Raw genomic sequence first — 7,817 nt, 5'->3', positions numbered from 1 at the left:
TGCATTTATGTGTGTGTGTGTGTGTGTGTGTGTGTGTGTGTATTCTCTCAGAGCAGTTTTGAGCAAGTGGCTGTACAAGTTGATCAGCTTCAGTGAAGTGGCGTTCACAGTAGTTCCATGCTGACCCATTGTTGTTGTCAATTGATCTGTTGGCATTGATCTGTCCTATCCTCAAATGTGTGTGTGTGTGTGTGTGTATTCTCTCAGAGCAGTTTTGAGCAAGTGGCTGTACAAGTTGATCAGCTTCAGTGAAGTGGCGTTCACAGTAGTTCCATGCTGACCCATTGTTGTTGTCAATTGATCTGTTGGCATTGATCTGTCTTTTCTATCCTCAAAAATCAAAGCCATTTCAGGAAGAGGCTCATCTGTTCTAATAGTTAGCTTTATGATTAGTAATTTTATCACCCAGCAATTTTCTGTCTCATTCTATGTGCTTGTCGAGTGGAAACTGGCCATTAAAAAGAGCCCCAGTCATTGTAGCTTGGAGATGTTAGGAATAACAGTGCAAATTAATCCACAAGTCAGTGCAGTCTTGTAATCCACTCACTATGTTAATTAATCGCTATTTTCCTTGGAAAGGGGATTTATGGGAAGGGTCATTAAATGGCTCAGAGCAATTGACCAGTTTTAGTTGGTGTGTTTGTGGTCCATCACTGACAGTTTTATCCCAGTTCATACCAGTCAAAGCATTCTTCATAGATACATGTGCGTGTTTATGTAGCCAGTTGAGTTTCCCATTATTCGTAATAGTTGTAGCACACATGTTTAACCTTAGCTTTTTTTCCCACTAAATTTAATTAGATTTAGACTTAAGACACACACACACACACAAAATTAAAAAGGATGTTTATTAGAACATTTCTGATTTTCTTTTTTAATTTATTACATGGTGCACCACTCGTTATAAAGTGCCATATCAGACAGTGCAAGATAATAAAAAAGTTACTGAGTGCAAGTTTAATTTCCTTGTTATTCTTTGTATTTATATCATTGCAAAATGTAAACTATATTATCACAGAGCTCTATATAAAAAGTTGGGTATCTGCAAATATACAGTAAATACACGAAAAGTGATATGTACTATATGGCAAATCTCAACTGCTTGATTGTTCATATTGTTACAAAATGTAACTATATTATCGCCCAGCTCTTTATATAATGTTGGATATATTTGTCCAACTTTATCCACATAAATACAGTATACTCACATAGGGTGGTATATAATATATAGCATATCTCAAATGCTTGATTGCTTGTATCGTTACAAAATGTCCAATAATATCCTCGTCCAGTTTCTAAATAAGAGTATAAGGCATGAAGATATTAAGATAGTATAAACATTAACAGTATGGTCTTCTGAAAAGCTGCTTTGAAACAATGTGTATTGTAAGCACACTATACAAATAAATTTGACTTGACTTGGTTTACATGCTTGTCAGAATACTGAAAAATTCATCTTAATACCATTCCCTATCCCCATACAATTTAGAACAAGTTCCATTTTGAGTTTATTGAATTGGAAATTATTTTGAATGCTTCTGGTTATTTTTTCCCCTCAATAAAACAACATTTTTACATGAAAGTTTAAGTGCAAGAGTGCAGTTCTGCTTTGTCAAATAACAGCTTTTAAAAATACATCATCCTAGAAAGATATCCTCAGTATGTGACTGCAATGGATTGGTAGTAAGTACCAAATCAAATGCAAATCATAGTGCATTTGCAATTACACAAGAGCTGAAAGCTCAGATGTTGAAATGAATATTTAAATACTACTTTTCAAAAACTTGGAATAAATATGTTCTTTCTTATGTGGATTTTATAAATGTTGAATGTTGAAAGAAGTTTCTTATGCTTACCAAATAAATAAATAAAAAATACAGTGAAAACAAAAATAGTTTTCCTATTTTATGTAAAAATAAAAAATATCTATTCCTGTGATGGCAAAACTGAATATTCAGCAGCAATTACTCCAGTCTTAAGTGTTACATGATCCTTCAGAAATCATTTTAATATGCTGATTTGTTGCTCAGTTATTATCTATTATTATTGGTACTTCATTATTACTTATTATGGTTGTTATTGTTATTGGGGAAGTCGTGGCCTAATGGTTAGAGAGTCGGACTCGTAACCCAAAGGTTGCGGGTTCGAGTCTCGTACCGGCAGGGATTGTAGGTGGGGGGAGTGAATGTACAGCGCTCTCTTCCACCTTCAATACCACGACTGAGGTGCCCTTGAGCAAGGCACCAAACCCCCAACTGCTCCCCGGGCGCCGCAGCATAAATAGCTGCCCACTGCTCCGGGTGTGTGTTCACAGTGTGTGTGTGCACTTAGGATGGGTTAAACGCAGAGCACTAATTCCTAGTATGGGTAACCAATAACCATACTTGGCCACATGTCACGTCACTTTCACATTATTATGATCAATGTTGGAATATTTTTGCTGCTTAATGTTTTTGTGAAAACGGTGATTCTTTTATGAATAGAAAGTTTAAAATATTTTTTTTGAAACATTATAAATGTCTTAACTGTCAATTTTGATCAATTTAATGCACATGCATGTATTAACAGGAATAAATCACATTTTAAAATAGAAAACAGTTATTTTAAACTCTAATACTATTTCACAATGTTACTGTTTTTTAACTGTATTTTCTGTATCACTGCAGCATTGGTGAGCATAAGAGTTTTTAATCCTTAATTATTCCAAACCTTTGACTCTAAGTGTATATTTTATAGCACGCAAGTACAGTATATAAAAAAGAGCCTTGCTATTTTATAAGCCTTTCACAGAGCCTTTCTATCCATATATCTATGTGTCTCTATGTACTGCTAATGCATTTCAAGGCCAAGCAGTGTGCAATATTACAGTCTGAGGCTGCTCTTTACTTACAGTAAAAGTTGCAAGGGATTTCCTGAGCTTTCCTGGGGAGCAAAGACGTGATAGATGTGAACACTTCCTCACAGCTTTGTCTGTTCTCTACACAAAAAACAACAAGTAGTTGGGCTACAGATACACAAGCACTTACAAACAGGCACTCAAACAGGAAGTCTTTCAAGATTGGGGCATTTGGTGCCCGTATTAGATGTTTGCTACGCGCAGAGGGAACCGGATAAGGCAGACGACTCACATTTGTTCATGGAGGCATGTAAATGGAGCTCAGAACATGTTTGGAAGGGCATCTAATGAGGAAGCCCATTAGGTATTAATAGTATTTTAAAGGCCTGGGGAGAGGGATCAGGAGGGATAGGCAAACCTTGCCTATTGGATGCCAGACAGGAACTGAGGCGCATTTTGGGTTTATTTAAAATTATAAAAGATTATGAAGTGTAATTACAGTAAAAGTAAATATTAGATGTACCTTTTGTCCATTCCAGATTAAATGTTTTCGATTTGACCAGATTTATCTTAATACCATAGAACATACAAAATCAAATTGCTTCTCCATTATCATTCCGAGATGAAATCCACCTTTTAAGGTTGATTCATCTAAATCCAGATGAATCAGACAGCAGAAGCCGTGTTTCTCTCAGATAGGCGTCACAGTCAGTGGTCCCTTCTAGTCTTTCATACTGCCTACATCCTTTGAAGCTGCATTAGCTTTTACCCAAGATACTGGAAGTTTTTTTTATAGCAGCTGGAGTGGTGGGTCGAGGTCATAGGTTTGGTTCTTTCTTTGCTGTAGAAAGGGGAAGGAGGGGTTTCTGGATGCATCCCCCTTTTTTACTTCCCACAAGGCTCAAAGGATGCTGTGAAATGATTAAAGACAGGATTCAGATGAAAGTGCCCACTGAAGGTAATAGACTGTACACTGGCTGCACTGTGGGATGTGCTTTAGAACAGTTTTTGGTTTTGTTTGATTTTAATGGAATGTATCACAATAGTTGAATGTATATAGCAGGCTTGTGTGGCAGTCAGAATTGAATTGGGAATGCTTTAAAAAATGCAATTTGAATTTGAATGCAAGTAAAATAAAATAAAATTCAAAGAAATTCATTTAACTGTATTTTTCTGTTCCTTTACAAAATGTTTTTGAAAGACGTCTCTTATACTCACCAAGACTGCATTCATTTTATATAAAAACTGTAAAAAATATTAATATTGTGAATATTATAACCATTTATTTTTCCATTTTAATCTATTTTAAAATAGTTTTAGTTTCAGTCTTTACTTCAGTCTTCTGTGTCACATGATCCTTCAGAACTCATGCTGATATGCTGATTTGGTGCTTAAGAAACATTTCTTACTATTATCAATGTTGAAAACAGTTGTACTGCTTAATATTTTTTATATTATTAAGTGTTAATTCCCCCCCTTCAAAAAAAGGAAAGAAAGAAAGAAAGAAAGATAGAAAGAAAGAAAGAAAATGATGTTGGATTTTAGCTTTCAGACGTTATAGAGTCTTGCATCTGTTTTTCAAGCCCATGCACCCAAGGACTATCAAAAGTACATAATTCTTCCACATTTACATTTCATCCCCCTATCTCTTCATCTGGGCATTCCTCATTTTTTAGATGTGTGGCTTGGTGTCAAATTGATCATGGAGACCAGCTTTGAAACGAACAAAATCACAAACAAATGAAAGGAGGGATCGATTGCAAGTGTCTCCCAGAATGATGAACTGGCACTTTTGTGAAAAATCAATGGCTTCTCTCTCCACAGGTCTCACGTTATGCTTGTGACTTGCGAGCTCTCCTTGGCCTTAGTTACCCCTACATCTTTTCTCAAATTATGAATTTTAAACACTATGTTTGCCTTTTCTTATATTTGTCTTTCAATCTCAAATGCATGGCAGTTTGATTTGTGCAGAAAGCCCCCAGCAGTAATAGCACATAGGATAAGCCATATAAGGGAGTGCAGCTGGATTTATTTACAGTCATATTGACTTTGCCTGCCTTTATTTGTCTTGCTTTGTGTGGCACATGCTTATTGGCTGCATGTCTTAGAATTCTATTGATCTGCTATATATGTCGCATCTCTGTGGGCAAGCCTTTATTAACAGAATCCATAAAACAGGCACATGGCATTCCCACAGTGTGCTCAGATCTCCAGAATCTCTTTTCGTATCATTCATAATTCATGTGTAACCTTCTAACCTCAACCTCAATCTAACATGAATACGTTATTGACTTCATTATAGATTAACATGTTTGCTAATTCTGTGTACTAATGTGATTGCACCTGAAATGAAAGAGCCATTATGGTAATTTATTTTAGCTTGCCTGTTTAAAAACATCTTGACAGCATGCACATTGAGTTTATGGATGGGATATCTTTGTAAGAGACAAAAGAAAGGGTCAATGTGGTTTGAAGCTGACAAATAATGGTTCTGAGAAGATAGCAGATAACATAATGTACCGTTTTCTTTTGTGCAGCACTTTAGTAAAGTTCAGTCTTCAGTAAAAGCATTATTTTCTTTTCTTCCTTCCAAAGAAAATCAGTCTTAGTCCCAATTTGACAGCAGACCTATCTCTGATTTTTGTATTTGTGTGTGTGCGCACACAAGAGAATTGAAAGAGAGAGAGTGAGAGTGACGGTTTGCCTATCAGTTATGTGAGATAGAGGGAAATCTTTGACAGCTTGAGAAAGTTCCTTCAGTTTCATCAGTGGTGGGAGAGCATGCTGTCACAAGGAAATCTACAGGCTTAAACAGGTATCCATCACAGAGAGAGAAAGAAGAGTGAGATGTGTGAAAATGCTATTTCCAATCTAAAACAATCGCAGAGGACACAAGAAAGGATTATCTGTTCATCTGTAATCTTTCAAACATCCTTCCATTATAGAGTTTGCAGGAAACAAAATTGGAAAAGGAAACATAGTTCTGTTTATATATAGCAGATATGCAGTCCTGGTTTTGTCATAAAAGCAGCGCAGTTCCTGAATTGCTAACCTGAAAACTGAAACTCAGAACAGGCCTACAACAAACATAATTATTAGAAATACTTGGCTTAGTCTGAAGCAGTATTGAGGAGTACCAACGCATTAGCTCTTCTAATTCAACTACATTTTTTAGTAGAGTGACAGTATCTCAGATATTTTCAAAATAGTGAAACTTTTCCAGTAACAAGCTACCTTTTCCGACAAGCAGTAGTGTATGGCACTGCCTTTTTTTCTCCTCTTTTTTTTCACATTGTACTGTAGGCTATATAGCCATTCAGTGTGTAGTCCTAAAACATGGAACAGAATTTTTTCAGCTCTGGTAACATTTACAAATGATATTGCTCACTTAAAGAGATAGTCCGTCCAGAAAATGAAAATTACTGTCATTTATTCACCCTCATGTCATTCCAAACCTGTATGACGTTCTTTCTTATGTGGAACACAAAAGAAGACGGTTTAAAGAATCTCAGTGCTTAAGTATTTAGTTAGTATTTGTGTGTGTGTGTGTGTGTGTGAGTGTGTGTTGTGTTGGATGTAGATGAGTTTGTTTCTTCATTGGAACAGATTTGAAGAAATTTTGCATTACATCACTTGCTCACCGATGGATTCTCTACAGTGAATGGGTGCCATCAGAATGAGAGTCCAAACAGCCGATAAAAGCATCACAATAGTCCATAAGTAATCTACACGATTCCAGTGTGTGTTTGTAAGAAAAAAATTTGTTTAATAAAGATATTTTTTTAAATACTGTTCTGGATTGTTTTCACTTGTAAATGATGTTTTATCTGTGCATATTTTTCTCCTGATTAGATGAGACAATCGTATTTTAGGAGGAAGCAACATTTTGAAGTTAAAAATGTTTTAATGATCGATTAATTTTGGATTTACTACTAACATGCAACTTTTCACTTCAAAATACATTTATTGATGGACTGGAGTCATGTGGATTACTTTGTGGAATGATGTTTTTATGAGCTGTTTTGACTCTCATTCTGATGGCACCCATTCATTGCAGTGGATCCATTGGTGAGCAAGTGATGTAATGCTACATTTCTCCAAATCTGTTCTGATGAAGAAAATCATCTATATCTTGGATGGTCTGAGGGTTAGTAATTTCAGTTTTGGGGGGTAAACCACATTTGTTAGTAGCCTGTTGTGTTGCCAACATACTGTAACTTTCAAAAGAGTAGCTTGACTGTAGTCAAACTTGTTTCTTGGTTGTAGTTTGCCTCTGGTCTGTAGATGCAGACATCCTACATTGAATAGTGCCATCATGACAAACCTGCAGATGTGTGAATCTGGAATTGCAAAATTACACAGGTATCAGGAGAACTAAATGCTGTAAAAATTGTAAACTTATTGTATGCTATGAGCAACTATACTGAACCAATTATTATAGAGTTTTTTTTTTCCCCAAGGTTGCAGTTTTTCTTAGTCGGCTGAAAATAATAAAACCATCTCCCTCTAGGGCAATGTAAACAGAGAGCTCATAAAAAATTGCAAAGTGATTTAAACTATCCAGCTTCTCAAAAAGAAATGGATAGGATGATATTGTCCTTACACTGGGCAAATATCCATATGGATTTACAAATTCCCTGAAGCAAGGTCCAAAGCTAATTACAGCCATACAGTGTGAAAACAAATCAGGGGAAGTTGAGTGTGTAAACAGAGGTCAGTGCTGCTTTATCAAACAAAGACAGTTAATTGGGTAAGAACGTCTCTAGGTTACGTATGTAACCATGGTTCCCCGAGGGAACGAGACGCTGCGTCGAAGTCGCTTTGGGAACGCCCCTGCGTGACCGCGTTCTGAAGCACATGTCAAATCAGTCCAATGGAGTAGCGAGACGTCACGAGCGGGGTGACGTAAGCACCAGAAAGTATAAAAGCGCATCCGGCAGAGCGCAAACCAGCTTCGATGAAGTAGCGCCTGCAGGGATGC

At 36.4% G+C, this 7,817-nt stretch overlaps 1 protein-coding gene across 2 annotated transcripts in view; it reads left to right on the top strand.

Moving 5' to 3' along the window:
• Window positions 1-7,817, top strand: part of LOC107740326 (alpha-1,3-mannosyl-glycoprotein 4-beta-N-acetylglucosaminyltransferase C-like) — a 117,050-nt gene that overhangs the window by 37,188 nt on the left and 72,045 nt on the right. Inside the window, exon 1 of one of the 2 annotated variants that reach the window (XM_016552749.1) lies at window positions 3,710-3,794. The exons of the other annotated variant lie outside the window; for it this stretch is intronic. The gene's annotated coding sequence lies outside the window, so the exon portion shown is untranslated. Of the gene's footprint in view, window positions 1-3,709; window positions 3,795-7,817 lie in introns of those variants that run through there. 2 annotated transcript variants of the gene reach the window in all.

This window comes from Sinocyclocheilus rhinocerous, unplaced genomic scaffold, assembly GCF_001515625.1.
Source record: "Sinocyclocheilus rhinocerous isolate Xijiao unplaced genomic scaffold, SAMN03320098_v1.1 scaffold2055, whole genome shotgun sequence".
NCBI lineage: Eukaryota > Metazoa > Chordata > Actinopteri > Cypriniformes > Cyprinidae > Sinocyclocheilus > Sinocyclocheilus rhinocerous.
The sequence above is the reverse complement of the archived record's forward strand: the minus strand, read 5'-3'. Positions and strand labels throughout refer to the sequence as shown.